This window comes from Gorilla gorilla, chromosome 9, assembly GCF_029281585.2.
Source record: "Gorilla gorilla gorilla isolate KB3781 chromosome 9, NHGRI_mGorGor1-v2.1_pri, whole genome shotgun sequence".
In the NCBI taxonomy this organism is placed as follows: Eukaryota; Metazoa; Chordata; class Mammalia; order Primates; family Hominidae; genus Gorilla; species Gorilla gorilla.
The window spans coordinates 143,660,480-143,669,627 of NC_073233.2; the positions used below are offsets into that span (position 1 = coordinate 143,660,480).

At 55.4% G+C, this 9,148-nt stretch overlaps 1 long non-coding RNA gene across 1 annotated transcript; it reads left to right on the forward strand.

Annotated features, from left to right (window-relative positions):
* The first annotated feature begins 340 nt into the window (after window positions 1–340).
* Window positions 341–3,543, forward strand: LOC134756491 (uncharacterized). The gene is made up of 3 exons (XR_010129230.1): window positions 341–544; window positions 2,611–2,668; window positions 2,790–3,543. It is a non-coding gene; the product is annotated as an uncharacterized lncRNA (long non-coding RNA).
* Window positions 3,544–9,148: the final 5,605 nt, after the last annotated feature.

The following is a 9,148-nucleotide window of genomic DNA, read 5'->3' on the forward strand; positions in this document are numbered from 1 at the left end:
TCCTTGAGTGTCGCTACCAGTATTTTGCTTCTCTGATGATTTTTATCAACTTCCTCATCTGTTAACTTCTCTCCAAAGTATGTCATGTCACGACATACTGCCGCTGCACGAACACAGTCAGTGTCTTCCTATTAAACATGTAGAATGCTTTCCTAATTTCTGTTTTTACTCTCTGTCTTTGTGTTCTGCATTTTCCTTACTTTTATTGTCAGAAACTCCAGAAAGTCAATCGTACTAATTTATCACGATTTGCTTTATTAATTTATACTTTGCTTATATGGAATTTTGCCCAGCAGACCTCATTACAATTTCTAACCTGTTTTATTTTGTTTTTTTTTTTTTTTCTGAGACAGGGTCTCCCTCTGTTGTCCGAGGCTGGAGGGTAGTAGTGCTATCGCAGCTGACTGCAGCCTCAACCTTCCAGGCTGAAGCGATCCTCCCATCTCAACCTCCCACGTGGCTGAGACTACAGGTGCTTGCCACTACGCCCAACTGATATTTGGTATTTTCGTATACGTGGATTCCAGAGGGGTGACAGTGAAACGTGAGTAAGGATGGATTTTGGTATATGCAGAGATGGGGGGCTGTAACTAATTCTGTATACTGAGGGACGGCAACTGTATATGTTTTTACAATTACGCTGTAGGATACATACTGTTGCATAGCCTTGAAAATAATAATTTTTAATGGAGTGGAAGAAGAATAATAATATTGCTAAAAGTAGCAGCTGGCCAGGTGTGGTGGCTCACACTGGTAATCGCAACACTTTGGGAGGCTGAGGCAGGAGGATGGCTTGAGGCCAAGAGTTTGCGATAGGCCTTGGAAACAAAGGGGGAGTCACCATCCCTACAGAAAAATACATGAATTAGCCTAGTGTGGTGGCACGTTCCTGTAGTCCCAGCTACTTGGGAGGCTGAGGTGGGAGGATCACTCAAGCCCAGGGAGGCTGAGACTGCAGTGAGTCATGATCAGGCCTCTGCACTCCAGCCTGGGTGACAGAGTGAGACCCTGTCTCAAAACAACAAAAAAGTAGCAGCTAACATCAACTGACCTTTTATAGCAGGTGCCTATTGATACCATAGTTTAATTTCTTAGAACTGTTTCTTATTTCACTTACCAACTCTGTCTTCAGTTACTCCCAGATTTTTACTGTGTGTGTACAGATGACCTTTTGTTTAGATTGAATTGTCTCCCCAGAAGTAAGATTACTGTGAGTCATGGTGAATGGACATTCTCATTACCCTTGATGTAAATTGACAGGGTTTTGGGTGCCTCCCAGCTATAATCTTAGCACTTTTGGAGGCTAAGAGAGGAGGATTGCTTGAGGCCAAGAGTTGGAGGAGGCAGTATGGCAGTATGGTGAGACCCTGTCTCCATTATTTTAAAAAATTGACAAGCTTTACCCAGGAAGGCTTATACACAATTTAAACACCCCTCATAGTATAAGAAAGTGCCCATTTCACTGCACCTTTGCCAGCACAGGGTATTATAATTTAGTAAGTCATTTTTTGTTTGATTATTTTAAATAGATAAAAGACCTCATATTACTTTACTTGTCACATTTCAACATCTTTCCTTAGCTTATTAGCTCTACCTCTTTTCTGTCTGTAAATGGTTGTTGTTGTTTTGTTCTTTGAGACAGGGTCTTGCTCTGTCACCAGGCTAGACTGTAGTGGCATAATCATGCCTCGCTGCAGCCTTGACCTCCCAGGCTCAAACTTCAGCATTCCGAGTAGCTGGGACTACAAGTGTGCACCACCACTCCCAGCTAACTTTTTTCTCCTTTTGGATAGAGACAGGTTCTCACTGTGTTGTCCAGACTGGTCTCTAGCTCCTGGCCTTAAGCAATCCTCCTGCATTAGCTTCTCAAATTGCTGGAATTTCAGGCATGAGCCACGATGCCTGGCCTGGGCTAGTCCTGGATTCTCTAGAGTTCTCTTTACTTTGTGCTAGCCAATCTCTCATTATGCTGTTCACCTGTTATAATGAATAATTCTCCATATTAAATTTTACCACTTTAAACTTTTGAGTGGTTTATGCTTCCTGATTGGACTCTGACTAATACGTTAGGAAGGGTCCCAGGAGATAAACCCACACAGATGGGATTTGGGCATAGGTTTGGTTTCCCAGGGGGCAGTGCTGAGCTCTTTGCCAGTGGGAAATGGGATGCTGGTGATTTCCAGGAAGTGACCTCACAGTGACTCAAGCTACCACTTACTGTTGATTGTGACGAAATGCCAGCTGAGGCACATGCCTTGGGAGCTAAGTGGTTGCTGCCCTTGACCACTATGAAGACTGGTGTGGGAAGGGTCGCTTTGGATGCACTTGAGCAGGGGTCCCCAACCCCTGAGCCATGGAGCCATAGGGAGCCACACAGCAGGAGGTGAGTGGTGTCGAGTGAGGGAGTGAGGGAAGCTTCGTCTGTATTTACAGCCACTCCCCTTTGCTCACATTCCCGCTTGAGCTCCACCTTCTCAGATGAGCAGCAGCATTAGATTCTCATAGGAGAACGCACCCTGTTGTGAACCATGCATGTGAGGGATCTAGGTTGCGCTGTGCTTATGAGTATCTAATACCTATTGATCTGTCACTTTCTCCCATCACGCTCAGGTGGGACCATCCAGTTTCAGGAAAACAAGCTTAACACGCCCACTGATTCTACATTATGGTGAGTTGTATAATCATTTTATTATATATTGGATATATAATACGTATATATATTTATATATATGTAATAATGGAAATAAAGTGCCTAATAAATGTAAATGTGCTTAAATCTTTTTAAGCAGATTCTTCAGGCCCAGCATCTGCCTCACTGTGGACCCCCCCAAGCCAAGCTCCCAACCTTTCAGCAGCTTCTACACACCCAGCTCCCGCCTGCCAGTGGCCTCTTCAGGCCCATGGGGCTCATTCCTCACAACAGCCTTTCCAGTCCCAGTTTTTCCCTTCCGGCGGCCTCTCCGGGCTGAGAACCTCCTCAAGTCGGCCTCTCCAGACTCACTTGCACCCTCTAGGCGTCCTCTCCGGGCCAAGCTCCTCTTCCTGGCTGCGTCTCCAGGCCTGACTCCTGCCTCTCAACAACCTCTTTGGACTCAGTGCCTACCCATCTCCTGGCGTCCTTGGTCGGCCCACAGCTTCCTCAAGCCAAGCTCCCCAGGCCCAGGTCAGGCCTCACGGTGCCCCCTCCACGATGAGCTCCTGCCCTCCAATGGCACCTGCAGGACCCAAATGGTCTCCGGTCGGTGGGCTCCTCCACGCCAAGCTTGGGCCTCCCGGTGACCTCTGCAGGCCCAAGTTGTCCTGAAGTCGGCATCTCCCAGCCATGCCTCCCAGCAAGTAAGCAAGCTCTTTTGGCTCAACTCCTGCCCAGCTCCCAACCGCCTTTGTAGGTCCCGAACTTTCTCCAGCCAAGTTCTTTGGGCCTCATTCCTGCCGCCCGGTGGCCTGTACGGGCCCAGCAATGGTTGGAGAACGGCCTCTGCAGGTCCCGCTCTTGCCTCCCAGGGGCCTCTCCAGGCCCAGCTCTTGCCCCCACGGCGGCCACCTGGGGCCAAGTCCCTGCCTGCCTCCCAGCAGCCCGCATGCGGCCCAGCTCCTCCCTCACGGTGGCCTGTTGATGCCCATGCCTCTGGTACCCTGCCCAGAGGCATGAGCCCCTGCCACACACTGGCTCCTCCCACGCTGAGAGAGGTCAGCGTGAGCCCTTGCCTCACACCGGCCCCTCCCATCCTGAGAGAGGTCAGCGTGAGCCCCTTGACTCACACTGGCTCCTCCCACGCTGAGAGAGGTCAGCGTGAGCCCTTGCCTCACACCGGCCCCTCCCATGCTGAGAGAGGTCGGCGTGAGCCCTTGACTCACACCGGCCCCTCCCACGGTGAGAGAGGTCAGCGTCAGCCCCTTGCCTCACACCGGCCCCTCCCACGCTGAGAGAGGTCAGCGTGAGCCCCTTGACTCACACTGGCTCCTCCCACGCTGAGAGAGGTCAGCGTGAGCCCTTGCCTCACACCGGCCCCTCCCATGCTGAGAGAGGTCGGCGTGAGCCCTTGACTCACACCGGCCCCTCCCACGGTGAGAGAGGTCAGCGTCAGCCCCTTGCCTCACACCGGCCCCTCCCACGCTGAGAGAGGTCGGCGTGAGCCCTTGCCTCACACCGGCCCCTCCCACGCTGAGAGAGGTCAGCGTCAGCCCCTTGCCTCACACCGGCCCCTCCCACGCTGAGAGAGGTTGGCGTGAGCCCCTTGCCTCACACCGGCCCCTCCCACGCTGAGAGAGGTCAGCGTGAGCCCTTGCCTCACACCGGCCCCTCCCACGCTGAGAGAGGTCAACATGAGCCCCTTGCCTCACACCGGCCCCTCCCACGCTGAGAGAGGTCGGCGTGAGCCCTTGCCTCACACCGGCCCCTCCCACGCTGAGAGAGGTCAACATGAGCCCCTTGCCTCACACCGGCCCCTCCCACGCTGAGAGAGGTCAACATGAGCCCCTTGCCTCACACCGGCCCCTCCCACGCTGAGAGAGGTCAACATGAGCCCCTTGCCTCACACCGGCCCCTCCCACGCTGAGAGAAGTCAGCGTGAGCCCTTGCCTCACACCGGCCCCTCCCACACTGAGAGAAGTCGGCATGAGCCCCTTGCCTCACACGGGCCCCTCTCACTCTGACAGAGGTCAGCCTGAGCCCTTGTCTCACACCGGCCCCTCCCACGCTGAGAGAGGTCAGCGTGAGCCCTTGCCTCACACCGGCCCCTCCCACGCTGAGAGAGGTCAGCGTGAGCCCCTTGCCTCACACGGGCCCCTCTCACTCTGACAGAGGTCAGCCTGAGCCCTTGCCTCACACCGGCCCCTCCCACGCTGAGAGAGGTCAGCGTGAGCCCCTTGCCTCACACCGGCCCCTCCCATGCTGAGAGAGGTCGGCGTGAGCCCCTTGCCTCACACCGGCCGCTCCCACGCTGAGAGAGGTCAGCGTGAGCCCTTGCCTCACACCGGCCCCTCCCACGCTGAGAGAGGTCAGCGTGAGCCCCTTGCCTCACACGGGCCCCTCTCACTCTGACAGAGGTCAGCCTGAGCCCTTGTCTCACACCGGCCCCTCCCACGCTGAGAGAGGTCAGCGTGAGCCCTTGCCTCACACCGGCCCCTCCCACGCTGAGAGAGGTCAGCGTGAGCCCCTTGCCTCACCCCGGCCCCTCCCATGCTGAGAGAGGTCGGCGTGAGCCCTTGCCTCACACCGGCCCCTCCCATGCTGAGAGAGGTCGGCGTGAGCCCTTGCCTCACACCGGCCCCTCCCATGCTGAGAGAGGTCGGCGTGAGCCCCTTGCCTCACCCCGGCCCCTCCCATGCTGAGAGAGGTCAGCGTGAGCCCTTGCCTCACACCGGCCCCTCCCACGCTGAGAGAGGTCAGCGTGAGCCCTTGCCTCACACCGGCCCCTCCCACGCTGAGAGAGGTCAGCGTGAGCCCCTGCCTCAACAGGCCACCGTGAGGGAGGAGCAGGGTCGCACGCGGGCTGCTGTGAGGCAGGCAGCGACTTGGGCCTGGGGGGTCGTGGTGGGGTGAGAGCTGGGCTTGGAGACTCCCCTGGGAGGCAACAGCGGGGCCTACAGACTCTGTTCTCCAGCCGGAGCTGGGACTGTTCAGGTACTGGGAGGTGGGATGTGGGTCTGAAGAGCTTGGTTGCAGAAACTTCGGGGTCTACAAACGCAGGCGGGAGCTGAGCCAAAAAAGCTTGTTTGCTGGGAGGCGGGAGATGCAGCCAGGAGAAACAGCTGTGCCTGCAGAGGCCGCCATGCGGGAGGCGGAGGCCGGGCCTCCTCAAATCGGCCTCTCCAGACCCACTTGCAGCCTCCCGGCATCCTCTCCGGGCCCAGCTCTTCCTCCCGGCTGCGTCTCCAGGCCTGACTCTGGCCTCCCAACAACGTCTTTGGACTCAGCTCCTGCCCAGCTCCCAGCAGGCCCAAGTTGTCGTCAAGTCGGCCTGGAATTGGGCCCAGAAGAGCAGCAAGTCGGCCTCCCCGGGCCCAGCTCCGTCCTCTCGGCGGCCTCTCCAGGTGCAAAACTTCCTCGAGTCAGCCTCTCCAGGCCCAGCTCCTCCTGCCTCCCAGTGGCCTCTTTCAGCCCAGACCAGCTCATGGCTCTTGGCGGCCTTCCCAGGCCCCGCTTTTGACTTTTGGTGGCCTCTTCAGGCCCAGAACTTGACCTCCAGTGGGCCTTTGCAGGCCCGGCCTCCTGCCTCTCGAAGGCCTGCACGGGCCCGGACTCACAGCGGACTCACAGCGGACTCTCCATGCCCAGCTAGCTCTCGCCTCATTGCGGCCTCCCGAGTCCAAAGCTCCTGCCTCTCGGCCGCTTCGGCAGGCCCAGCTCCCGCCTGCCAGTGGCCTCTTTAGGCCCAGCTCATTCCTCACAACGGCCTTCCCAGGCCCCGTTTTTCCCTTCTGGCAGCCTCTTGGCCTCTAATTTGTTTATCTTTTGTGTATAAATCCCAAAATATTGAATTTTGGAATATTTCCACCATTATGTAAATATTTTGGTAGGTGATTTATTTGGGGTGAGTTTCTGCACCAAGCTCGAATTTTTTATTTTATTTTCCTTATTATTTGGTGTTAAACAGGTTTAATGACGGTCATGGCAACTGTTTGGCACAATGAAAAATATCGCCCATGATCAACGTGTTCTGTTCTGGGGAAGGGGGCAAAGGCAGGGTGAATCACTTTCTTAAAAAGTATAGCTCAAGTTGGGAGTGCAGAGGGAATGGGGAGAAAACCCTCCCGCTGCCTGTGTCGAAGTGCAGGAGCCCCCACCCCCATACTCACCTGAGTCCAGCCCCTCTGGGGAAAGAAGGGGTGCATGAACTCCCCCTAGTCCACAGGCACCTCCCTGTGGCCCAAGGCCCTCTTCACACTCCATCTTGTAGCCCCAACAGGAGCTATTTTCCGAAAAGTGAAAAGCTCTGAAGGTCCCACAATTCATGGTATGTACACCTCCCTCACCAGGGGCTGCAAAGTGGCCTGGAGCTCCATACTGAGTAGAAGTCTTTGGGCCAGAGTCAGCATCTGGCTGACGGTCCGGATATCCTGGTTGGAGTGACCCTGGTGCGCCCTGCCAGGGCCTGGTGCCGCTTGCTGAAGATCATGACCGCCACTCATGGGCCACCGATGTGGTCCTTGTCCCATTTGTTGGGGCTGCGTCCATCCTTCTCAGAAGATGAGTCCTGTTCCTTGCGCAGGGCACTGAGGGACTGGGCCTGACATCATCTGAGTGGTAGAGGCAACTGGGTGTCAGGAGACATGATGGAGAGGAAAGCATCATCATGGTCATTCTCTGTCTCACTGTCCAGCAGGGACTCCCCTGAGGGGCCCAGGGCTCCTCCTCCATGGTGGGAGGTGAGCTTTTAACAGGTTCCACCACCCCCAAAGTGTGTAGGGTTGCGGGCCCTGGGCTTTCAGGGCAGGTGGCTCCAGGGGGCCGCCCAGGGTCAACACTCCCTGTGCCACCTGGTGGATGCTCATGAGCAACAGCTGCCAACTTGGCAGGTTGTTTTCTCTGGTTGGAGGCCACTGAGTAACTGGCAGGTTGCTGGGCCTCGTGTGGCTGCAGGGAGGGGTCAGGAAGGGGATGGAGTACCAGGGGAACATGGCCACAGAGTGACCTTCCACATTCCTCCACACGAACATGCTGACGCCACGGGAGGCCTCACTGAATGCAGGCCTGGGGGCCGAGTACTTGGTCCGGGCAGGGAGTTCCTGGCAGGGGCTCACACCTCACCCCCTCCTCAGCCCAGGTGGCTTGGGCCCAGAGAAGTGGGGGTTGGAGAGGAGCAGAAGACCAGGCCTCAAGTTTTGTTTTTTTTGTTTTTTTGTTTTTGAAATGTAGTTTGACTCTTGTCACCCAGGCTGGAGTGCAGTGGCACGATCTCAGTGGCCTTCATACCTGGCTAATTTTTTGTATTTTTACTGGGGGTGGGGTTTTGCCATGTTGGCCAGGCTGGTCTTGACCTCCCGACCTCAGGTGATCCACCCACCTCAGCCTCCCAAAATGGGATTACGGGCATGAGCCACTGCTCCCAACTTCATTCATTTTTACTTGAAAAACTCCGTTAAGCATTTTTTTAAGGTAGACCTAGTGGTCCTGAATGCCCTCAGCTTTGTTTGTCGAGGAAGCACGTTATTTCTTTTTTCTTTCTGAAGGACAGCTTTGTCAGACATAGTATTAGTTGCTGGCACTTTTTTTCTTTCAGCACTTTGAATGTATTATTCGATTCTGTCCTGACCTGCAAAGTTTCTTTAACTTTTGACTATTTGATTATATTGTGACTTGGTGAGTATCTGTTTGGTTTGAACCTCTTCAGGAACCTTTAAGCTTCATGGATTTAGATGTCTAAATCTTTCCCATGATTTAGGCAGTCTTCAGCCATTCTTTAAATAAGCTTTCTTCTCCTTTCTCTACTTTCCTTTTCAAACTCCCATAACCTGACAATGGGTTGCCTAATGGTGTCTTGTTGGCTTTCTTTTCTCTGTCTTTTTTCTTTTTTTTTTTTTTTTGAGACAGAGTCATGCTCTGTCACCCAGGCTGGAGTGCAATGTGTGGTCTAGGCTCACTAGGGTTAGGGTTAGGGTTTTAGGGAAAGGGCGAAGGGTTAGGGTTTTAGGGTAAGGGGAAGGGTTAGGGTTTTAGGGTCAGGGCCCAGGGTTAGGGTTTTAGGGTCAGGGCCCAGGGTTAGGGTTTTAGGGTCAGGGCCCAGGGTTAGGGTTTTAGGGACAGGGCCCAGCGTTAGGGTTTTAGGGTCAGGGCCCAGGGCCCAGGGTTAGGGTTTTAGGGTCAGTGCCTGGGGCCCAGGGTTAGGGCTTTAGGGCCAGGGCCCGGGGCCAGGGTTAGGGATTTAGGGCCAGGGCCCGGGGCCCACGGTTAGGGCTTTAGGGCCAGGGCACGGGGCCCAGGGTTAGGGCTTTAGGGTCAGGGCCCAGGGCCCAGGGTTAGGGCTTCAGGGACAGGGCCCGGGGCCCAGGGTTAGGGCTTCAGGGACAGGGCCCGGGGCCCAGGGTTAGGGCTTCAGGGCCAGGGCCCGGGGCCCAGGGTTAGGGCTTCAGGGTCAGGGTCCGGGGCCCAGGGCTAGGGCTTCAGGGTCAGGGCCCGGGGCCCAGGGCTAGGGCTTCAGGGTCA